The sequence below is a fragment of the Papio anubis genome, chromosome 8, assembly GCF_008728515.1.
Source record: "Papio anubis isolate 15944 chromosome 8, Panubis1.0, whole genome shotgun sequence".
NCBI lineage: Eukaryota > Metazoa > Chordata > Mammalia > Primates > Cercopithecidae > Papio > Papio anubis.
Window position 1 is genome coordinate 62,443,935 of NC_044983.1, and position 25,309 is coordinate 62,469,243.

General features: G+C 43.3%; 1 protein-coding gene across 4 annotated transcripts in view; it reads left to right on the plus strand.

The window, feature by feature from the left end:
* Positions 1-16,516: 16,516 nt before the first annotated feature.
* The window catches only part of LOC101000053 (serine/threonine-protein kinase Sgk3), a 146,653-nt gene continuing 137,860 nt past the window's right edge, over positions 16,517-25,309 (plus strand). For 2 of the 4 annotated variants that reach the window (XM_009213131.4, XM_009213134.4), the window contains exon 1: positions 17,024-17,220. The gene's annotated coding sequence lies outside the window, so the exon portion shown is untranslated. Of the gene's footprint in view, positions 16,927-17,023; positions 17,221-25,309 lie in introns of those variants that run through there. The other 2 variants (XM_003902825.4, XM_009213128.4) reach the window with 2 other exon arrangements.

Consider the following 25,309-nt stretch of genomic DNA (forward strand, 5'->3'; position numbering starts at 1 on the left):
TGCTCTTGAACTCCTGACCTCAGGAGATCCGCCTGCCTTAGCCTCCCAAAGTGCTGGGATTACAGTCATAAGCCACTGCGCCCATCTTTGTGTTTTAGTGTTCTTTTTTGTTTTGTTTTTTTTTAAAGACAGGATCGGCCAGGCGCAGTGACTCACGCCTGTAATCCCAACACTTTGGGAGGCTGAGGAGGGCGGATCACAAGTCAAGAGATGGAGAACATCCTGGCCAACACTGTGAAGCCCCATCTCTACTAAAAATACAAAAATTAGCGGGGCGTGGTGGCACATGCCTGTAGTCCCAGCTACTCGGGAGGCTGAGGCAGGAGAATTGCTTGAACTCGGGAGGCAGAGGTTGCAGTGAGCCAAGGTCACGCCACTGCACTCCAGCCTGGCGACAGAGTGAGAGTCTGTCTCAAAAAAACAAAGAGACAGGCTCTCACTGTGTTGCCCAGGCTGGAGTGCAGTATCACAATCATATCTCGTTGCATCTTCAAACTCCTGAGCTCAGGCGATCTTCCTAGCAGCTGGGACTATAGGCACGAACCCCTCTTCTACTTTTGAGGACCCTTGTGATTATGTTCAACCCACCAAAGATATCCTATCTTAAGGTTAGCCGATTAGAAAACTCAATTCTATCTGCAACCTTTATTCTTTGCTATGTAATGTAATGCATTCACAACTTCTGGGAATGAGAACATGGACATCTTCAGGAAGCCATCGATCTGCCTAAAAGATGGGTATATATTTTATATATGTCATTTACATAACGGTTCCCCTTATCTGCAGGGGATACATTCAAGACCCCTAGTGGATGCCTGAAGCTGCAGATAGTACCAAACCTCCTACCTATACTATGTATTCTCCCATACAATCACATTGTATAGGGCAGGCATTGTACATACCATGAATATACTGGACAAAGGAATGATTCACATTCAGGGCAGGACAGAGTGGGATGGCACAAGATTTCATCACACTACTCAGAATGGCGTGCAATTCAAAACTTATGAAGGGTTTATTTCTGAAATGTTCCATGTAATATTTTTGGACCACAGTTGAACATGGGTAACTGAAACTGTGGAAAGTGAAATCGCAGATAAGGGGAACTACTGTATAATGTATCTTACACAGTAGTTGGTATAAAATTTTAAATTTTACCATGAATTATTTTCTTACTATGGGTTTATTTCACTTAAACCTCACAACCCTATGAAGTAAGAGTTACATTTACAAATGAGAAAACTAAGGCTAAGAAAGTTAGGAAATGTGGCCAGGTGCGGCGACTCATGCCTGTAATCCCAACACCTTGGGAGGCCAAATCACCTGAGGTCAGGAGTTCAAGACCAGCCTGGCTTTCATGGCAAAACCCCGTCTCTACTAAAAATACAAAAATTAACCAGGCTTGATGGCATGCATCTGAAATCCAGGCTACTTGTGCCAGGGGAGGCACGAGAATGGCTTGAACCCGGGAGGCAGAGGTTCAGTGAGCCAAGATCGCGCCACTGCACTCCAGCCTGGGCAACAAAGTGAGACTCCATCTCAAAAAAAAAGAAAGTTAGGAAATGTGTCTGGGGCAGGGCTGGTAAGCAGCAGAGTGAGATTTGAACCCCAGGCTGTTTAAAGCCATATTCTTCATCACTATGCTATGCTGAAATTGGTTCAAATTGTATTTTTCTATTTTCCAAGAAAAAAGATTAATATAATGAAAATTGGATTCTTTGTTTTTGTGGGAAGAATAGTTCAAGGACTATGAATCAGTTAAAATTTAAATAAACATGTTGTCTTTCTGAATAACAAAATTGCCTTAATGTGCAGCTTATATTTTTTTGAATTGAATTTTATATGATCACAGATTTTTGGTAACTAGTTTTTACTTTTTATCCTATGCCCTACATTTGTAAACTGTTAGTATTGCTTGCTTTTAAGAAACCAAACGCTGGCTAGGCATGGTGGCTCACGCCTGTAATCCCAGCACTTTGGGAGGCCAAGGCGGGCGGATCATCTGAGGTCGGGAGTTCGAGACCAGCCTGACCAACATGTACAAACCCCGTCTCTACTAAAAATACAAAATTAGCCGGGCGTAGTGGCACATACCTGTAATCCCAGCTACTTGGGAGGCTGAAGCAGGAGAATCGCTTGAACCCAGGAAACGGAGGTTGCTGTGAGCTGAGATCGTGCCATTGCACTCCAGCCTGGGCAACAAGAGCAAAAACTCCATCTCAAAAAAAAAAAAAAAAACGAAAAGAAAGAAAGAAACCAAATGGGTCTAAGTTCTTCCTAGGACTGTGAGCTTTGAGTTTGCTTATTTGCAGACTTTAAAAGTAAACATGATCCCAGGAAATAACGTGGTCCAGTCTCTTGCCTTAAATACCTCAAATCACCACTTTTTCATTGCTATTTAGGGAGAGGTAGATGATTCCATTTTAGGCATAGAGAATTTTCATTTCCCTGATCTTAGTTGTCTGCAGTATTTTCCTCTACCTATTCTTCAGATGATTGTTTTTCAGTGCAATAAGTAGCAAGGAAATGATTTATCTCAGCAGATAGATAGCAGAAATCTATCCCAATAGGTGTTGAAATAGCAAGTAATGAGATGAAATCCGAAAGAGGTGGTTACAGCCAAATAAAATGCCTGTAAAACTTTCAAACAGTATGGTACCAGGTATAAAGAAACAGCACAAAGCAGAAATGGTGCAACAGAAATGTAATGTACTCAGGAATACATTCAATAGTAGAAGCAATCCACATAGTATAAGGAAAAAATGAAGGTGCTTTTTTCACTTTTCATCATTTTATACCAAGGATTTAAAATCCCCTATAAGGCCAGGCATGGTGACTCACACCTGTCATCCCAGCATTTTGGGAGGCCAGGGTGGGTGGATCACCTGAAGTCGGGAACTCGAGACCAGCCTGCCCAACATGGAGAAACCCCATCTTTACTAAAAATACAAAATTAGCTGGACGTGGTGGCGCATGCTGCAGTCCAAGCTACAGCTACTCAGGAGGCTGAGGCGGGAGAATTGCTTGAACCCGGGAGGCAGAGGTTGCAGTGAGCTGAGATCGTGCCATTGCACTCCAGTCTGGGCAACAAGAGCGAAACTCTGTCTCAATAAATAAATAAATAAATAATAAAATAAAATAAAATCCCTGACAAACACAGTGTATCTTTGTGCCTTGTACCTTATGTCTTAACACAGGGCTTTGCAGAGGAAATCTGCACATGACTGTCATAAAAGCACCTTGCAGATATCTAGAAGAGGCATCATAAGTGGCTCATTTAAACTATATAAAAACTAAGTGCCTATTCAGATGGCCAGATTCAGATTCAAATTCCAATCCCTAGCAGATTATTAGCTATTTAAAGGCCTGGATTAGCTGGGTGTTGTAGTGTACACCTGTAGTCCCAGCTACCCAGGAGACTGAGGTGGACGGATTACTTGAGTCCAGGAAACTGAGGCTCCAGTGAGACAAGATCATGCCACTGCACTCCAGCGTGGGAGACAAAGAGAGACACTGTATCAAAAAAAAAAAAAAAAAAAAAAAAAAGGCCTGGGAGTGGAGTCAGGGGAGGAGGTACATGTGAAGGTTTGTTACATAGATAAACTCATGTCCTGGGGATTTGTTGTATAGATTATTTGATGACCCAGGTATTAAACCCCAGTACCCAACAATGTTATAAAGTGCCATTTGAGCATGGTGATATTTTAAAATTTTACCTCTCTGAGCGTAGCACAGTACCTGGCACATACTAGGTACTGGACAAATAGTTATTGGAAGAAGGAATATATATATATATATACACACACACACACACACACACACACACATATATATATATATATATTTTTTTTTTTTTTTTTTTTGAGACAGAGTCTCACTCTGTCACCCAGGCTGGAGTACAGTGGCCGGATCTCAGCTCACTGCAAGCTCCGCCTCCCGGGTTTACGCCATTCTCCTGCCTCAGACTCCCGAGTAGCTGGGACTACAGGCGCCCGCCACCTCGCCCAGCTAGTTTTTTGTATTTTTTAGTAGAGACGGGGTTTCACCGCGTTAGCCAGGATGGTCTCGATCTCCTGACCTCGTGATCTGCCTGTCTCGGCCTCCCAAAGTGCTGGGATTACAGGCTTGAGCCACCGTGCCCGGCCAATTTTCAGTTTTAGAGATGAGGTCTTACTCTGTCACATAGGCTGGAGTGCAGTTGTGCCATCATAGCTCACTTCACTGCAGCCTTAAACTCCTGGGCTAGTGATCCTCCTGCCTCAGCCTCCTGGGTAGCTAACAGGCCTGCACCACCATAGCTGGCCAATTTTTTTTTTTTCTTTATTGAGACAGGGTCTCACTCTGTCACTCAGGGTGGAGTGCAGTGGTGTGATCTCAGCTCACTGCAACCTCTGCCTCCAGGTTCAAGTGATCCTCCCACCTCAGACTCCCAAGTACCTGGGACTACAGGCATGTGTCACCACACCTGGCTAATGTTTTCTATTTTTGGTCGAGATAGAATTTCACCATGTTGCCAAGGCTGGTCTCGAACTCCTAAGCTCAAGTGATCCACCTGCCTCAGCCTCCCAAGTAGCTGGGATTACAGGCGCCTGTCACCACGCCAGGCTAATTTTCGTAGTTTTAGTAAAGATGGAGTTTCACCGTGCTGACCAGGCCGGCCTCGAACTCCTGACCTCGTGATCCACCCACCTTGGCCTCCCAAAGTGCTGAAATTACAGGCATGAGTCACCGCGCCCGGCCTAATAGTATTTTATTAATAGTATAAAAGCCTTTTTGGCCAGGCATGGTGGCTCAGGCCTGTAAATCCCAGCACTTTGGGAGGCCGAGGCGGGTGGATTACGCAGTCAGGACATTGAGAGCATCCTGGCCAACATGGTAAAACCCCGTCTCTACTAAAATACAAAAAATTAGCCGGGTGTGGTGGCAGGCACCTGTAGTCCCAGCTACTCGGAAGGCTGAGGCAGGAGAATCGCTTGAATCCCAGAGGTGGAGGTTGCAGTGAGCCGAGACTATGCCACTGCACTCCAGCCTGGCGACAGAGTGACACTCCGTCTCAAAATAAATAAATAAAATAAAAGCCTTTTTGCAGCCAGGTGAGGTGGCTCACGCCTGTAATCCCATCATTTTGGGAGGCTGAGGCAGGTGGATCACGTGAGGTTAGGAGTTTGAGACCAGGCTGGCCAACATGGTGACACCCCATCTCTACTAAAAATACAAAAAATTAGCTGGGCATGGTGGCACACACCTATAATCCCAACTACTTGGGAGGCTGAGGCAGGAGAATTGCTTGAACCCAGGAGGTGGAGGTTGCGATGAGCCAAGATTGCACCACTGCACTCCAGCCTGGAAGACAGAGTGAGACTCCATCTCAAAAAAAAAAAAAAAAGGCTGTGTGCAGTGGCTCACGCCTATAATCCCAGCACTTTGGGAGGCTGAGACGGGTGGATCATGAGGTCAAGTGTTCAAGACCAGCCTGGCCAAGATGGTGAAACCCCTTCTCTACTAAAAAATACAAAAATTAGCTGGGCGTGATGATGGGCACCTGTAATCCCAGCTACTTGGGAGGCTGAGGCAGGAGAATCGCTTGAACCCATTTGGTGGAGGTTGCAGTGAACCAAGATCGTGCCACTGCACTCTAGCCTGGGCAACAGAGTGACACTCTGTCTCAAAAAATAATAATAAATAAATAAATTAGCCAGGTGTGGTGGTGCATGCCTGTAATCCCAGCTACTTAGGAGGCTGAGACAGGAGAATTACTTGAACCCGGGAGGTGGAGGTTGCAGTGAGCTGAGATCGCGCCATTGCACTCCATCCTGGACAAGAGCAAAAGTCAGTTTCAAAAAAAAAAAAAAGCCTTTGGTTTCACTTGATTTTACTTTATTACTTTTAAAAAATATTGATTTGGCCTGGCACGGTGGCTCATGCCAGCACTTTGGGAGGCCAAGGCATACGGATCACGAGGTCGGGAGATTGAGACCATCTGGCTAACACAGTGAAACCCTGTCTCTACTAAAAATACGAAAAATTAGCTAGGCGTGGTGGCAGGCACTTGTAGTCCCAGCTACTCGGGAGGCTGAGGCAGGAGAATGGTGTGAACCCAGGAGGCAGAGCTTGCAGTGAGCCGAGATCGTGCCACTGCACTCCAGCCTGGGCGACAGAGCAAGACTCCGTCTCAATTAAAAAAAAAAAAATCTTGATGTAACACTTTGTGATACAGCCATTAGAAAGTCTAATTTTAAGTTTAGTTATTCTAATACTTCACTTTAATGGCTGTCATAGCTGAAAAGATATTTCATAAAGATATTTAGATTTAAATGGAAGAGATGCACTCTTATTGGCTATATCTATTAAAGTACTCATTTTCTGTTTCAGTCCCATCATCCAGTTCTGTAAAGGTTTTTGTTGAAGTTTGACTAGTACATTTCCATTCTCTCTGCTGTCAATAATTCCTTCCTTCCTTCCTTCCTTCCCTCCCTCCCTCCCTCGCCCTTCCTTCCTTCCTTCCTTCCTTCCTTCCTTCCTTCCTTCCTTCCTTCCTTCCTTCCTTCCTTCCTCCCTCCCTCCCCCCCCCCCCTGTTTCTCTCCTTCCCCTCTCTCTCTCTCTCTCTCTTTCTCTTTAATAGAGATGGGGTCTCGCTGCGTTGCCCAGGCTGGCCTCAAACTCCTGGGCTCAAGTGATCCACCCCTACTCAGCCTCCCAAAGTGCTGGGATTACAGGCATGAGCCACTGTGCCCAGCCTCAGTCAGGAATTCCTGTAAATGAATTTAAAGACACTGCCTTTTATTTTTTCAACAAATAAATTTTAAGACCCACTGAAATGCATTAATTGGAAAATGTTTAAACAAGTAGAAAATTGTGTTTCAAAAATTCCAGTGCAATGTATATATTAGAGTTTTAATAGGACACACACACATACACACAGTTTCCCATGCAACAAAGTCACATACTGATGGAAATATTTCCAAGACACTCTCTCCAAAGTGTTTATTTCAAAACCCATCTACACTAAAGGGAGTGGGAAGGAAGGAAGTTAATCTCTCACTCATTGCTAAAACTTTACCTTAAAAGAAAACGTGCGGCCGAGCACGGTGGCTTACATCTGTAACCCCAGCACTTCGGGAGGCCGAGGTGCGCAGATCACCTGAGGTCAGGAGTTCAAAACCAGCCTGACTAACATGGCGAAATCTTATCTCTAATAAAAACACAAAATAAGCCAGGCGGGGTGGCACATGCCTGTAATCTTAGCTACTCAGGAGGTTGAGGGCAGGAGAATAATTTGAACCCAGGAGGCTGAGGTTGCGGTGAGCCAAGATCACGCCATTGCATTCCAGCCTGGGCAACAGGAGCAAAACTCTGTTTAAAAAAAAAAGAAAAGAAAAGAAAAGAAAATATGTGTGTTTAATATCCTCTACATAGAATATAACCCACAGGGATTATCACAGAAAAGGTAAAGAAATCTGAATCACTTATATTTTTTGTCAGCGAAAATGCATAATTCTTCTTGATAGTCAAATACTCTTTTAAGTAATAACAACCAGAGCTTGTGTAAATCTGTTCTTGGTAGTAGATATTATACTAAGAGATTTTTATATACATATGTATCAACTCACTTCATCCCCAGAACAACTCAATGCAGTAGATACTATTATCTCCATTCCACAGATGAAGAAACTGAACCTCAGAGAGGTAAATCATTTTCCTGGGATTACATGGCTGGTGATGGCAGAACTGTGGTCAGAACCTAGGCAGTGTGTGTCCAGGATCTGTGCTTTTCACTTCGAGTATCTTGAATACTTTGCTAGAAAATAAAAAGTTTTCACAATCACTCCCCATCTCAGCATAAAGTATTATGCAGATTCTATTGAAGGGATTTAGTTTTACAAAATTAACCACATCAATGATGTCCTGTACTACACAAAACTGCAATACTGATTGTGGATGAACTAGGGCACCCAGTCAACCCTTTCAATTGTGGAAAGTCTGTCCTTCTCAAGTTACCTCACACAGCACACCTCTGACATAACTGACAAAGGACTGTATGAGCATGCCAGTGTCACATTTATGTTAAATAATAAAGCTTAATTTTTTTCTTTCTTTCTTTTTAGACAGGATTTCACTCTGTCACCCAGGCTGGAGTGCAATGGTGTGATCTTGGCTCAATGCAACCTCCGTTTCCCAGACTCAAGCCATCCTCCTACCTCAGCATTCTGAGTAGCTGGGATTACAGATGCACACCATCACGCCCGGCTAAGTTTTATGTTTTTGTAGAGACGGCGTATCATCATGTTGCCCAGGTTGGTCTTGAACTCCTGAGCTCAAGTGATCTGCCTGCCTTAGCCTCCCAAAGTGCTGGGATTTCAGGCATGAGCCAACCTGGTCTGTTTCTTACTTTTTAGAGAAAACAAATGGATGTTGCAATATTTTCTTTCTGTTCTTTCTGAACTTGTAGTAGATTGCCTTGAGCACCCTTTGGATGTCCACTCTCCACTTTCAATACCATTTGCCTTAGCAAATATGAAGAAATTTAAAATTATCCAGGAGAAATACAGTTTCAGCAAAACAGATGCAGAGGAATTACACAGGATAATCAAAACAACTTCCTAAATATAATTTGAGAAATAAAAGGAGGCCAAGTTTAGATTTTAAAATCTGATAATGATGAAATGTAATTTTTTTGAAATGTAATTTTAAATGTAAGATTAATACAAGGCTGCATTATAAGAGTGTGAACTGGCCAGGTGCGGTGGCTCACGCCTGTAACCCCAGCACTTTGGGAGGCCAAGGCAGGCAGATCACCTGAGGTCAGGAGTTCAAGAGTAGCCTGACCAACATAGTGAAACTCTGTCTCTATTAAAAATACAAAAATTAGCCCAGCATGGTGGCAGGTGCCTGTATTCCCAGCTACTTGGGAGGCTGAGGCAGGAGAATTGCTTAAACCCAGGAAGTGGAGGTCGAAGTGAGCTGAGATCGCACCACTGCATTCCATGATACTTAGGACTTACTTGATCCTTTATAGAATTCCATGGTTCATACTGGGCATCTCCTCTAAAATCTAAAGAAAACATGGAGAAAATTTGGGAAAAACTCCTATGAGAGTCGTAAAACATTAAAAAAAAATGAGAGAAAAAGTTAAAAGAACTGGGGTTGTTTATCTTAAAAAACTTAGGGGAATTTAAGAGTCTTCTTGTGTATGAAGAGTTATAATTCCTTCAGGTCTACTTAAGTCTTTGACACATCTGGTTGGGCCAGACCCAGATTCCTTAGAGAATTTGTTAAGGAAATAACAGCAACGCATCTCTTTATGCCAGAAGCTATTAAGCCCTTGCATTTGAAATAGGTTCAATCATTAATTGCACATAATAGAAGTAAATAACTGAGTCACCAAATGAACAGTGTTTAAGAAAAGCTATTATTCTCTACTGATAAGCAACTGAAATAATAGTTATCTTCAAAGTCCACCTAGCAGGTTTAGTCCACCTACACTATTATGATCCTCTGGACATAGAAACTGCTGACATGACTTATGTAAATAAGTTATCATCAACTATTAACAGACTTTTATTTTATGTACATAATAGACTAAATGAGATACAGAAAAAAAGAGAGAAAAATGAATGATTTATGTTTTATTCTTTATACTCATAAAAACTAGATTAGAAGACAATGAGATTTCCCTAATAGGAAAGTATAATAATATTATTTTAGATAATTAATGGTCTTAGGGAAATTTATTTTTATTTTTTATTTTTTATTTTTTTGAGACGGAGTCTCGCTCTGTTGCCCAGGGTGGAGTGCAGTGGCGCAATCTCGGCTCACTGCAAGCTCCGCCTCCTGGGTCCACACCATTCTGCTGCCTCAGCCTCTGAGTAGCTGGGACTACAGGTGCCTGCCACGACGCCTGGCTAATTTTTTTTTTTTTTTTTTTTTTGTATTTTTAGTAGAGATGGGGTTTCACTGTGTTAGCCAAGATGGTCTTGATCTCCTGACCTCGTGATCTGCCCGCCTCGGCCTCCCAAAGTGCTGGGATTACAGGCGTGAGCCACCGCACCCAGCCAGGAAATTGAAAATAATTTCTAGCTACTTTTTATCAAAAAGCTGATGCTAGCAGTTTAAGGTTCTGATCTCCTAACACTTCCCCTTGGCTTTTCTCATGAGTCTAATATAGAAAGTGAGAAAGTCCTGTGATCTGAAAAGCCTTATATTTGATCCTAATGTAGTCTTGTTTTAAAATAGTTTCCTCCCTGTTATGAAACACACTTGAACTTCAAGCATTTCAGTTTTGAGTTTGAACTTGGCTAATTTGGCCCAAGAAATGATGTTCAGCTTTGGGCCTCCCACCTATACACCTATACCCCCACCCGACAAAACGAACACATGCTGAACCATTTTCCGAATCAAAGAAACAAGTTAATTCTGCTCTGTGCTAAAGAGGCATTAATTGCTCTCAATTTCATTTCCCATCAGGTGTTTTTTTGTTTTTGTTTTTTTGTTGTTGTTGTTGAGATAGAGTCTTGCTCTGTCACCCAGTTGGGGTACAGTGGCACAATCTTGACTCACTGCAACCGCCCCCTCCCGGGTTCAAGCGATTCTCCTGCCTCAACCTCCCAAGTAGCTGGGATTACAGGGGCACACCATCATGCCCAGCTAATTTTTGTATTTTTAGTAGAGACAGGGCTTCACCATGTTGGCCACTCTGGTCTCAAACTCCTGACCTCAAGTGATCCGCTTGCCTCGGCCTCCCAAAGTGCTGGGATTACAGGTGTCAGCCACTGCACCTGCCCAACTGAGGGTTGTTTTTTTTTTTTTTCAGACAGAGTTTTGCTCTTGTTGCCCAGGCTGGAGTGCAATGGCGCCATCTCAGCTCACTGCAACCTCTACCTCCCAGGTTCAAGCGATTCTCCTGTCTCAGCCTCCCGAGTAGCTGGGATTACAGGCGCATGCCACCATGCCTGACTAATTTTTGTATTTTTAGTAGAGACGGGGTTTCATCATATTGGTCAGGCTGGTCTCAAACTCCTGACCTCAGGTGATCTGCCTGCCTTGGCCTCCCAAAGTACTGGGATTACAGGTGTGAGCCAGCGTGCTCGGCCACTGAGGGTTTTTTTGGTGGTTGTTTTTAAACACAGGGTCTCCCTCTGTTGCCCATGTTGGACTGCAGTGGGGCAATCATAGCTCACTGAAGCCTTGACCTCCTGAGCTTAAGTGATCCTCCCACCTCAGCCTGCCAAGTAGCAGGGACTACAGGTGTGCACCACCATACTCAGCTAATTTTTTTTATAGAGATGGGGAGGGGTCTCACTTTGTTACCCAGGATGGTCTCAAATTCCTGGGCTTAAGGGATCCTCCCATGTCGGCCTCCCAAACTGCTGGGATTATAGGCATAAAAGCCACCACTACTGGCCTGCGTTTTTCTAACTGTATCTTGGGTTGCTTTGTATTTTATTAAATTGTTTTGCTCAGAAAATTTAATAAGTTAGTCAGCTGGGCATGGTGGCTCCCACCAGTAATTCCAGCACTTTGGGAGGCCAAGGTGGGAGGATGACTTGAGCCCAGGGGTTTGAGACCAACCTGGGCAACACAGGGAGACCCTGTCTCTGCAAAAATAAAAAAATTAGCCAGGCGTGTTGGTGTGCACCTGTGGTGCTACTTGGTGGGGCTGAGGTGGGAGGATTGCTTGAGCCCTGGAGGTCGAGGCTGCAGTGAGCCATGGTTGTGTCACTGCACTCCAACCTGGGCAACAGAGTGAGACCCTATCTCTAAAAAAAAAAAAAAAAGTGGGACCCTGTCTCGAAAAAAAAAAGAGAGAGAGAGAAAGAAAAAAAAAAGAAGAAAAGAAAATTTAGGCCAGGCTCGGTGGCTCACACCTGTAATCTCAACACTTCGAGAAGCTGAGGTGGGCAGATTCATTGAGGTCAGGAGTTCAAGATCAGCCTGGCTAAAATGGTGAAATCCTGTCTCGACGAGAAATACAAAAATTGGCCAGGTGTGGTGGTGTGCACTTGTAGTCCCAGCTACTTGGGAGGCTGAGGCAGGAGAATTCCTTGAATCCAGGAGGCAGAGGCTGCAGTGAGCCGAGATCGCACCACTGCACTCCAGCCTGGGTGACACAGCAAAATTCCATCTCAAAAAAAGAAAAAAAAAAGAAAATTTAATAAATTAGTCACTTTTGTTTCCCCATATTTTTACCCATTTTTACAGCAAGCTTTTCCTTTTAATTATTACAATCTGAGCCAATTCATAGTTAGGATTATGTTTTTTAACTATCTTCTCCACAAAAATGGTTTTATTTTATTTGATACTGTGGAATGTTGCGATTAGAATGTCAGCTGATAAACACAGCTAGAAACTGTAGCAACAACTTATGGTGTCTGACCCACTTTAGCAGGTGAGTCTGTAGCAGAATGAGGGAAAAGGTACTCTAAAAAGCAATGCAAATAATATGAATCAAAACCATCCTTTGCGAGGCTGGGCGAGGTGGCTCACATCTGTAATCCTAGCATTTTTCAAGGCCAACGTAGGAGGATCATTTGATGCCAGGAGTTCAAGACCAGCCTGGGCAACATAGTGGGACCCTGACTCTACAAAAAAGTTTAAAAATTAGTTGAGGTGGTGGCACGAGCCTGTAGTTCCAACAACTCAGGAGGTGGAAGGATGGCTTGAACGCAGGGACTCGAGGCTGCAGTGAGCCGAGATCACACCACTGCACTCCAACCTGGTGGGTGACAGAATGAAATCCTGTCTCAAAAAACAAAACAAACCAGAAAGTGTTTTGCTTTTGTAAGCATACAGTTGGTAGGATTATTCTTATCTCTCTAGACTTAACATTTTATCTGCTATAAAACAAGTATTCCTTTTTTTTTTTTTTTTTTTTTGAGATGGAGTTTCGCTTTATTGCCCAGGCTGGGGTGCAGTGGTGCAATCTCGGCTCACTGCAACCTCCGCCTCCCGGGTTCAAGAGATTCTCCTGCCTCAGCCTCCTGAGGGATTACAGGCACCCACCACGCCTGGCTAATTTTGTATTTTTAGTAGAGACAACGTTTCACCATGTTGGCAAGGCTGGTCTTGAACTCCTGACCTCAGGTGATCTGCCTGCCTTGGCCTCCCAAAGTTCTGGGATTACACGCATGAGCCACTGTGCCTGGCAAAAAACAAGTATTCTAATGAATAGCAGCCCTCACTAATGGAAGTGATATTTCTTGTATTTTTATAGCCCTCACTTCTTCCAAGGTTCTGATAAAAGAACTACAGAGGGTTTTATTATGATATAAAAAAGTAATAATGCTTCCACATAAGCCACCATTTTAGAGAAAAGGTTTCCCATTTTGAATAGTGGAGAATGAAAACCAAGCATTCATTTCATTGCAATATATGATCTAAAATAATCATAATAACCATATTATATGGCTCGGTAGTTGGTTTTTGTTTGTTTGTTTGTTGAGATGGAATCTCACACTGTCGCCCAGGGTTGGAGTGCAATGGCGTGATCTCAGCTCACTGCTACCTCCACCTCCTGGGTTCAAGCGATTCTCCTGCCTCAGCCTCCCAAGCAGCTGGGATTACAGGTGCCTGCCACCACGCCTGGCTAGTTTTATGTATTTTTAGTAGATACAGGGTTTCATTATGTTGGCCAGGCTGGTCTCGAACTCCTGACCTTGTGATCCACCCAGCTCAGCCTCCCAAAGTGCTGGGATTACAGGCATGAGCCACTGCCAAAATTTCTAAAACCTGGCCATTTTAATACTATTACAAATGAAATATATATAACATTGGCATTTTAATATGTGTTTTAGAGCTAATAATGATGACAATAGCAGTCACTTGACATTATGTTACAGGCATTCTACTAAATTCATTTGATCCTCATAGCAATTTCATGAGATTAGCACTATTATCTCTGTTTTACTGAAGAGGAAAAAGCACTATTATCCCCAGGTTACTGACGAAACCAGTGCTCAGAGAAGTGAAACAATTTGCCCAAAGCAGAAAGTGGCAAACCAGGAGTTCAACCTGGGTCTGTCCAATTCCAAAGCTTGTGTTCAAAATCTCTATAGTATAGATAAAACAGATGAACAAAATATTTGCCCTATCTGAATGAACAGAATCATATTTTCAAAGAAAGTATTGGGACCCATAGTCTGATAAAAAGCTCTATTTTAAAAATTTATTTACATGAAATATTTCATAAAGGTATAAACATCAGCTAGACATTTAGCTGAACATTCAACTTTTTTTTTTTTTTACAGTCTAAACTTGGAAACATAACAGAAAATGGGGATATAACCTATATATCTATCTATAGGTGAATATGATTAATCAAAGTGATCAGCCTTGGCCGGGTGTGGTGGCTGAAGCCTGTAATCCCGGCACTTTGGGAGGCTGAGGCAGGTGGATCATTTGAAGTCAGGAGTTCGAGACCAGCCTGGCCAACATAGTGAAACCCTGTCTCTACTGAAAATACAAAAATTAGCTGGGTGTGGTGGCGCATGCTTGTAATCCCAGCTACTAGGGAGGCTGAGGCAGGAGAATTGGGAGGCAGAGGTTGCGGTCAGCCGAGATCATGCCACTGCACTCCAGTTTGGGTGACAAAGTGAGACCCTGTCTCAAAAAAAACAACCAAAACAACAACAACAAAGAAATCAGCCTTAAAATTTGCCCTTAAAACCAATTTTAGACTGGGTGTGGTGGCTCACGCCTGTAATCCCAGCACTTTGGGAGGCCAAGGCAGGTGGCTCACCTGAGGTACGGTGTTCAAGACCAGCCTGGCCAACATGGCGAAAACCTGTCTCTACTAAAGATACAAAACATCAGCTGGGCATGGTGGCAGGCGCCTGTAATCACAGCTACTCGGGATGTTGAAGCAGGAGAATCGCTTGAACCTGGAAGTCGGAGGAGGTTGCAGTGACCTGAGATCGTGCCATTGCACTCCAGCCTGGGCAACAAAAGTGAGACTCTGTCTCAAAAAAAAAAAAAAGAAAGAAAGAAAAAAACTAATTTAATTACAGTGAAAAAGTCCTTAGTAGTCTGTGAATATATTTACCTCCTCTAGCTTTTTGAGAAATCTAGCTATTAAACTGCAGCTCTCAGACTGTAAAGGCAAAATGCCTAACATCTTGTCAGCTGATCAATTGAACCCAGCCTCAGCAACACAGTGAAACCCGTCTCTTAAAAAAAAAAAGAAAAGAAAATACATAAAATGTTTATGGGAGGTGATCTCCGCGTGTGTGTGTGTGTGTGTGTGTTCTTCACAATAGGACAAATTTATCGAGAAATGTAGTGGTTCCCAGATGTTTATTTTTTAAAAAAGTCAAAATGTTGTGATAGCCAGGTATTTGTCTCTAAAGTGAGAATGATGTCATTCCACTTGGAGTTTATTGACACAGAACTTCCTTTTGTCTGAGAAATCTCCAGCACTGTGAATATGGCTTTAATTAAGAGATACACTGATCACTTGTTGATTTTGTTACGAGGGAGGAACTTCTTTAATCTATGTGGACTGCTTTGTGGACCACAGTAAAACATAAAAAGGACCACTGGCAATGTGTTGATTTGTATCTACTGTATTCTTATATTCATTTCTGAAAACTACTGTTTAGAAAGTTCTGTAGGATTACTGAAGTATAAAATGTATTTGGATTCGCAATCCACTTTTTAAAGAGAGGCCATATTGTGGTTATTGACATTAAAAATGAATGTTCTTACCCATACTTGTGGGGCTAAATCTTTGAATATCATTTTAAAACATGAGGAAATGTCTTCTGAATTTAGGGAAGTCACACATAGATCCGACTTCCTCTAAAAACCTTTGGCACTTTATTTGTTCATAGATTTGTGGCAAGTTCTCTGGAATCATATGATCTAAAGTACAAATCATTGTCTCAAAATCTAAGGCATGATATGCACATGGGAATCTTTAAGTAGTTGTCTGAGTCTATCTTCAAGTGATATCTGATAAGACCTAAATTATAGTAGTGTCGTGGGACGAAGAAAACAACCCACTCTACTTTAAAATCTTAACCACTTGACTCCACATCCATTGAACCATGTAATTCTTAGTTCTCCATTCAGCTTCTCTATCTGTTAAAAGAGAGAAACAGGTCTAAAATGCAGCTTCTGTAATTCAAGAATGAGTAATAAGGAGCTGTAAAGTGTGCACTCGGCTGACTTGGAGATTAATGGGAATAAAAAGTAGATCTAAAAAGATGTAGGAAAAGAAATTTCTCTGCACATAGGATCTGCCAATTTGTGAAAGTTCTCGACTGTTTATAAACACAAGGGCCGTAACTCTGCTAATGAAAAAAGTGGAAAACTGTCCAAATAATGCTAAATGAATCACAGTTATTCTCAATTATTTGGATACTTAATTCACTCCTCTGAGTTTCCAGTTTACACCAAGCCAACCCCCAACACCCCGGGCTGACCCGGGGGGTCCTGATCCCTGCACACACCAGGTCATCTCCGCTGGGCCCTGGTGCTTTGGCCCGTGCGGGTCTTGAGCCCCAGGGTAGCGGCCACTGAGGGCGCAGCAGCGGGAAACACCGGAGTCTGTGACTCCAGACAGGACCCACCGTGTCCTCTTGAACTTTGCACAGCGCGTGACGGGGGCAGACAGCGCACCGCGGCCCGGCCTTTCGCGGGGGTCATCGGGGAAGAGAGAGGAGCGCGGGCTTCTTCGGAGGCCTGAGCCGGACGCAGCCTGCAGCCCCTCCCCGCAGGGCTGCCCCCGACCCGCCGCTCGCGCCGCTCTGCTGGGATCCGGCGCCTTCCCCGGCTGTCCTCGGCCTCCCGCACGCTCCGCGGGAGGAGCCGCCGGCGGCCGTGACGCGTCAAGGAGGAAACGCCGGCGCCCGGCAGCCCTGCCGGGAAGGAGGAAGCGCAGTGCGTTCGGCTCCGCGCCCACTGCGCCGGGAGCAGCACCGCCGGGCCGGGTAGGTGCGGGACCGGCGGGAGGGTCCGCGCGCCCGGGACTCAGACGGCGGCCCGGGGCGGGAGGAGACGGGGCGGGGCGAGGGCCGCCCGGGCCTCGGCCGCTGCCTGTCCTCGGAAAAAGCCGTACCCCCGCCCAGCCCCCGGCTCCTGGAGAGTTTGTGGTCTTTGTTTCCACGAGGTGAATTCAGATCCTGCCTCGAGATTCCTAAACGTCCAAGGGGTGTCGGTGGCTGGACCTTGTTAACCCGCACGCAGCCGCCGAGCCTGGAGGAGCCGGGAACGCCGAGCTGAAAGTGGGTGCAGGTCACCTGCGAGGGTCGGGGAGGGGGCAGGCGCCAGAGTGGGGTGGATGGAATCGTTTAACCTGTTGTCAGCGGATGTGTAGTAAGAGATCTTAACAGGTTGCATCTTTTAAGTTCTCTGTGATTTGAACCCTTACGTCTCTTCAAGTGAATCTGGCCCTGTTAATTCTCAGTTTTAGCCATGGGCATGTACCCACTAGAAGTGCTTTGAGATTTTTAGATTCTGTCATTTTTAGTCATCGTTACTTGGAAAGAGAAAAGAGAAAGGAATCATCTCATGAAACTTAAAACGCTTTCGTTGAGTTGTGCACAGTGACTTCTGAACCATGAGTAGAATTTCAGTCCTGCACCAGAGACTACTTAGGGTGCACTTGGGTGCAAAATAAATACAGAGCACTGTAATTTCTAAATCTTTGTCAAAGTGAAAAAAAGACTGTTGTGTATTTTGATTCTCTCCCTTCTCACCAGATTGAGACTTCACCCAGCCAATCTGGGAGGTGCCTTCTTTATTTACCAAACACTTACATAGTTCTTACTATGCGCTGGGCTCTTTCTAAGTGCTTTATAAATATTAAATCAAATTATTAAGTCAACATATTATAGCGGTTCTAGCAATGAAGAGGTTATCCATACTTTAGTTCCCCAAATGTCGTTGGAAGAGCTATAAACATTAGAAGAAGTTTTAGGCGTGTTTTAGCACCGGGTGTGCCTCTGGTCCCCTTGGCTACCACTTCTGTAAGACAAGCCACCACCCCTGCATTTCCCTGGGGTAAGGGAGCCTGGAGCTCCTGGGAATGCGACCTGTTCAAAGTGGTGTTGGCCAGAACATGAATGACTTGTGTAACATGGTCTCTGTCAACTGCCATTGTGCCCATCGGCTAACTCTGGAGACACCAGAACTTCCCCTTCTTTAACTGCCACTGCATGGAGCCTACTTTTGTTTTTGAAAAGAGCTTTGTTCCTAATCTGTTCGACATTATTTATATGAAATTATTTATATGACATAGTTTAGATATGAGGGTCAGATTGAACTTGAAGTGTACTATAAAATAGAACATTTTTGTTTGTACACATCAATATAACAAACAACGTTTTGTAATTTTACTGCTATTTGCTCTTGGAAACATTGAATTGGTAGGTCAGCCTCATAAGTGTACATTTTGTGATTTGCAGATATTCAGAGAGGGTATTTTTTCAGAATAACATGCCCTCTTCAAATGTGCACCATTAGAGACCCAATGGGGTGACTAAGATAGACATGATTCTTGTAATTATGGTGACTATGAATGTAATGTCAAAATCTGCACATCAGATTAGCTTTCTGACTCCCTCTCTCCCTTTCTGCGCCCCCTCCCTCCCTTTCTGCGCCCCCTCCCTTATCTCTCTCTCATATATTTAACTTTTCAGGGAGATGATTAAGTGAGCTGATAAGCCTTATTTAATAGGATTATGAAGTGTCTCTTGAAGCAAAAAGGCTCATGTTCCTCTGATATAGTAATAATTTATGGCACAACAGGCATTAGTGTCATTCGTGAATTCAGTTTAGCCAGATGACCCCTGGCATTTTCATGGCTTGCAAAGTGCTTCCAGACATACTCATTTACCCTTCAGAGAGATCTTGTGTAGTTGATCTCTTAACTACTTTTTATTACCTGTTTTTACAGATGAAGAAACTGAGGCATAGAAATGGTAAAGTGCTTTAGCCTGGATTGCACAGCAGGTGAGAGGCAGAGCTTGAATGGAGGGCAGGTGTGTGGACAGTGCCTGGCACGTGCAGGCCTGTAATAAACATCTGTGGAATGAATGACTCTTCATGGTTTCGGATACCTTGCTCTTCAAAACATGTCTCTCAAAATACCATAGTAATTGATTTATGCCTGAGAGATTTTCCAGGCCTAGTCCAATGCCTCTCTTATTTCAAACAGTATCTGATACAGCACATTTTCTACAAAAAGGATGGGAATGCCCTTGGACTCATTTCTTAGGATTTGCCACCTCTGGTTTTTGAAAAAGAAAATAGGTGGGGTGTTTCTTTCATCCTACTTTTTTTCTCTGATTTTGAGAGTTTAGAACGGACACATGGTATTTAAGTTCGTGTTGACAGCCTTCTTTTTTTCTTTCTTTCTTTTTTTTTTTTTTTGAGACAGAGTCTTGCTGTTTTGCCCAGGCTGGAGTGCAATAGCGCAGCCTAGGCTCGCTGCAACCTCTGCCTCCCGGGTTCAAGCAATTCTCCTGCCTCAGCCTGGGACTGAGTAGCTGAGTAGCCTGAGTAGCTGGGACTACAGGCGCATGCCACCACAGCATTTTTTTTTGTGTATTTTTAGTAGAGACAGGGTGTCACCATGTTGGTCAGGCTGGTCTCAAACCCCTGACCTCAAGATCCGCCCGCTTGGCCTCCCAAGGCGTGAACCACTGTACCCGGCCACAGCTTTCTTATCTCTCTGAACTACTTAGATTTATGATCAAGTTCAAACTCAGTGATCATAGGTATTGTAAATATTTTTGAAATAAAATTATGTGTTTTACTGAAATATTGCAATGACTTTAGCATAAAGGGTCTTAAAAAATACACACAAAATTCCTCAACTATTTATATGCTTTAAGCATAGCCCTCTGTACCTCTGTACCTAAAGTATGTGATTTCCAAGTGGATAACCTTCAATTAGAGAGGATAATATGGTCATTACCTGGCGGGAGGAATTGAGAAGGGTTATCAGGGAGAGATGAGAGATGGGATGGCCTTTCCCATGAGGTGTATTAGGCAGTAAGAAACCCTTAATGAAGACAGAGTCATCTGCCTGTCAACGCTTTTTTGTGTGGGAGTGGAATAAAATACCTTTGAAACCTGCCTTGTTTCAGAAACCACTTTACCTTTTCCAATTCTCATGTTTTCTCTTTTTTAAAAAAAATAATGTAAATTACTGACTAAACTGCTGATTCATGAAACTCAAATTATGTAACATGTTATTCCTGACGGATGTAACAGCTCCCATATTATTTTAAGCAACTCAGTGTCTCTGTTTTCCTTTACCTTTTCCATTTCTCATGGTGGAGACTTTGCTCTCATTTCACTCTCCCCTGCCCAGTATCATGGAGAAAAGTGGTAAATCTAAGAGGTGCTACTTCCACATCTTGTTCACATCAAAGAAGTTTTAACTCAATGCTAACTTTCAGTTGTCATTGCCGAGGAAGACAATGTGGAAATCAGATGTTAAAGGCCAATTCAAAGCATCACCCAGTAAAATTGTATTGGCTGTCTGAAGCCGAGCCAGAGGCTTTTCAAAGGGAGTTAGGGCAGTGTGCAGTATCCTTGCCTTTGTCCAATTTCTCAAATCCTTTCCTATTTCTCCAGAGTTCTGAAAACCTGCCTAAGTTCGCCTCCTTGTAGCCACTGTTATTCTATTACGCTAAATCAAAATCTGCTTTCTTTGGGTGGGATTGGGGGTGACTGAAAGAAACGTGAAGATACAAGGGGAATTGTTAGAGGGCGAGGGACTGTTAATATGTAAGACAGAAAATGGAGGTGTGTGTGAAATAAGTAATGTTAGTGAGGTCTTGTGGCAGAGGATTCCTGTGCAGTGCAGCTGTGCTTCCCCTGACAGGGCCGTATATATAGGAAAGACCTATATGGAATGAAAATTTGAGAAGAACTAGAAACATCTCTTGGCATGATACGATATTGGTGGGCAGAGTTACTTTGTACCATCAAGTGCAGAAGTGTTCTTGTGGGTAGCTCTTTCTTCAAGCCACTAAGTGAGTTTGTTGGCAGATAATTAAAATGTAGAGGCCAGGCACGGTGGCTCACGCCAGTAATCCCAGCACTTTGGGAGGCCAAGGCGGGCGGATCACCTGAGGTCAGGAGTTCGAGACCAGCCTGGCCAATATGGTGAAACCCTGTCTCTAATGAAAAAAAAAAAACAAAACATAAATTAGCTGGGCATGGTGGCGCATGTCTGTAAGCCCAGCTACTTGGGAGGCTGAGGCAGGAGAATCTCTTGAACTCGGGAGGTGGAGGTTTCAGTGAGTGAAGATTGTGCCATTGCACTCTGGCCTGGGCAACAAGAGTGAAACTCTTTTTCTAAAAAAAAAAAGAGAAAGAAAAAAAGGGCTGGGCACGGTGGCTCACGCCTGTAATCCCAGCACTTTGGGAGGCTGAGGCAGGCGGATCACCTGAGGTCAGGAGTTTGAGACCAGCCTGGCCAACATGGAGAAACCCCGTCTCTACTAAAAATACAAAATTACCTGGGGATGGTGGCACATGCCTGTAATCCCAGCTACTCGAGAAGCTGAGGCAGGAGAATGGCTTGAACTCAAGAGGCAGAGGTTGCAGTGAGCCGAGATCACGCCACTGCGCTCCAAACTGAGCGACAGAATGAGACTCCTTCTAAAAAAAAAAAAAAAGAAAAATGGATTTCATATGTAATATATTCATAGGACTCACTGATTAGCCAGTCTACAGACTGCTGAATGAAACGTATTCAAGTACAGCGGTGCTTCGTAAGTTTGAAAATAAGAGGGAACTTTATTATTCTAGTTATGTTTTTAATTAATTATTATTATTATTATTTTTGAGACAGAATCTCGCTCTCTTGCCCAGGCTGGAGTGCAGTGGCATGATTTCAGCTCACTGCAACTTCCACCTCCCAGGTTCAAGCGATTCTCGTGCCTCAGCCTTCTGAGTAGCTGGGTCTACAGTTGTGCACCACCATGCCCAGCTGATTGTTTTTGTATTTTTGGTAGAGACAGGTGTTGCTGTGTTGGCTAGGCGTGAGCCACCGTGCTCGGCCTACTGTAGTTATTTACCTCCCTATTTTTTTTTTCTTTTTTTTTTGACATGGAGTCTCGCTCTGTCACCCAAGCTGGAGTGCAGTGGCACAATCTCGGCTCACTACAACCTCCCCCTTTGGGGTTCAAGCGATTCTCCTGCCTCAGCCTCCGAAGTAGCTGGGACTACAGGCGCCTACTACCACACCTGGCTAATTTTGTATTTTTAGTAGAAACAGGGTTTCACCATGTTGGCAAGGCTGGTCTTGAACTCTTGACCTCAAGTGATCTGCCCACATCGGCCTCCCAAAGTGCTGGGATTACAGGCATAACCCACTGCTCCTGGCCCACCTCCCTATTTTCTAACCAAAAACAGATAAAGATTAACTTAAAATGATTTAAATTCCAACTCAGCATCTATACATGCAGATAAACATATATATATGTGTCTGTGTGTGTATGACCAGTATATAGTCTATGTAATCTAATGCACATGTATGTGGTTTTTGTTTTCTTTCTTTTTTTTTGAGACAGACTCTTACTGTGTTGCCCACACTGGAGTGTAGTGGCACGATTTTGGCTCACTGCAACCTCTGCCTCCCAGGTTCAAGTGATTTTCCTCCCTCAGCCTCCTGAGTACCTGTGATTACAGACTCGTGCCACCACGCCTGGCTAATTTTGTATTTTTAGTTGAGACAGAGTTTCTCCGTGTTGGTCAGGCTGGTCTTGAACTCCCGACCTCAGATAATCTGCCCGCCTCAGCTTCCCAAAGTGCTGGGATTACAGGCGTGTGCCACCATGCCCAGCCAGATGTATGTTTTATATATGACTAGCTCAAAGGGAATTTTGGACTCATATTCTTAGTTTCCCGAGAAAACACATGCATCTTCACCCCCATTTTAATTTTAGTTTTGTGTTCTATTTTTTAAACTTTAAATTATAAAGGTATACAAGACTGAGGTAGGAGGATTGCTTGAGCGCAGGAGTTCAGTGTTACGGTGAGCTATGATTGTGCCACTGCACTCCAGCCTAGGTGACAGATTGAGACCCTATCCACCCCCGAAAAAAAAGTATGTATGCTCTTAAATTCAAGCAATTGAGAAGCATATGTAATAAAAAAAAAATCCTCTCCACTCTAATTTTATCCACAAAGATAACCACTGCTGCTGCTGTTTTTATACCCTTCTAGACTTTTTCATGCTTACATAAATTTGTGTATCTATATACGTACACAAGAGTTTTTTTTGTTGTTGTTTGTTTTTTATAATGGGAATTGTTTTACACGATTTGTTATTTTGGTTTTTAAATTTTATTTATTTATTTATTTATTTATTTATTTATTTATTTATTTATTTATTATTTTTGTGTGTGTGTGACAGGGTTTTACTCTATCTCCCAGGCTGGAATGCAGTGGCACGATTGTGACTCACTGCTGTTTCGACCTCTAGGGCTCAAGCGATCCTCCTGCCTTGGCCTCCTGAGTACTGGTGTGTGCCACCATACCCAACTAATTGTTTTTAATTTTTAGTAGAGACAAGATCTTACTATGTTGCCCAGGCTGGTCTTGAACCCTTGGGCTCAAGTAATCCTCCTGCCTCTGCCTCCCAAAGTGCAGGAATTGCAGATGTCAGCCACTGTGCTGTGCCCATCCTGTTTCTTATTAAACCTATATATAGACATCTATAGATCTATATCATTAGTTTTGATAGCTGCATAGTATTCCGCTTTATAGTTGATTATCCATTTTCTGTTATTTCTATTGCTAACATTTTTACCATTTTGAGTCTTTTAAAATATATTTAAATCACCAAAGTAATACTTTTTTGGACAAATAAAAGAAGAAATAGAGAAAATAAGAATTACCAGGAAATCTATCACTCATTGGTAAACCGCTATTAGCATTTTAGAGTATGTCCTTCTAGGCTTTTATTTGTGTGTGCATGTGCATATCTTCAATGCCATTTTTAAAAGTTTCCCTTATACAGACTTGCTTTGTTGGTTAGAGAATGACACTTACGTAGCCAGCCAACGTCACAGATTCCGTGCACCTTTGAACCAGTTATTTTACTGTTTCCTGGCCACCTGCCATGCCCCAGCCCTGGCTAACACTCTTGGAAATTTATACTACTGCTCATAAAGGGAATAACAGTGTGTGGATAGATTGACAAATCCATCCAAATTAAGATAAAGCACATGTTCTTCTAATGAGAGTCTGTCAATATTTGTATTTTAAGTTCATCTAAAATACAAGATATTTAAGAAGAGAAATGATAGGATGTTCACATGTAATTGATTGTAATCACTAAAGGAGAAGCAGAAATAATTGACTCGAATCAAGGAAAAAGTGGCTGTTCTAAATTTCAGTTAGGAATTAGAACAACTGGCATGGTAGCTCATGCCTGTAACCCCAGCACTTTTAGAGGTTGAAGTGGGCAGATCACTCGAGCTCAGGAGTTTGAGACCAGCCTGGGCAACATGGTGAAACCTAGTCTCTACAAAAAATACAAAAAATTGGGCCAGGCATGGTGGCTCATGCCTGTAATCCCAGCACTTTGGGAGGCCAAGGCGGGTGGATCACCTGAGGTTAGGAGTTTGACACCAGCCTGGCCAATGTGGTGAAACTCTTTCTTTACTAAAAATACAAAAATTAGTTGGGCGTGGTGGTGGGTGCCTGTAATCCCAGCTGCTTGGGAGGCTGAGGTAAGAAAATTGCTTGAACCCGGGAGGTGGAGGTTGCAGTGAGCCGAGATCACACCATTGCAGTTCAGCCTGGGTGACAAGAGCAAAACTCTCTCAAAAAAAAAAAAAACAAAAACAAAACAGTAACAAAAAAAAACACCTCTCTCTCTCTCTATATATATATATATAAAATTAGCCAGATGTGGTGGCACACACCTGTGGCCCCAGCTACTGGGAAGGCTAAGGTGGGAGGATTGCTTGAGCTGCAGAGGTGGAGGTTTCAGTGAGCTGTGATCATGCCACTGCACTCCAGCTTGGGTGACAGAGCAAGACCCTGTCTCACAAACAAAACAAACAAAAAAAGAAATTAAAACAGTTGAACTTGAGATGTTTTGAAATACTCGTCTAATAATGAGTACATTGTTTATAGTATAATTGGTTTAAACAGCGCTGCCACCAATGGTGGGAATAGGTGACCTTGAAGTTTCTTGTGATCCTATTATAGGCTGTCTCAGAGTCAGTAACACTTGACTTAGTATAATTTCATGCACACAACTCCCTCTTCACATACTAAAGCCACCAGTCTTTCCAGACAGCATTGGTCTGTGCTGACATCTCTCCATCCATCTGCTTTTCT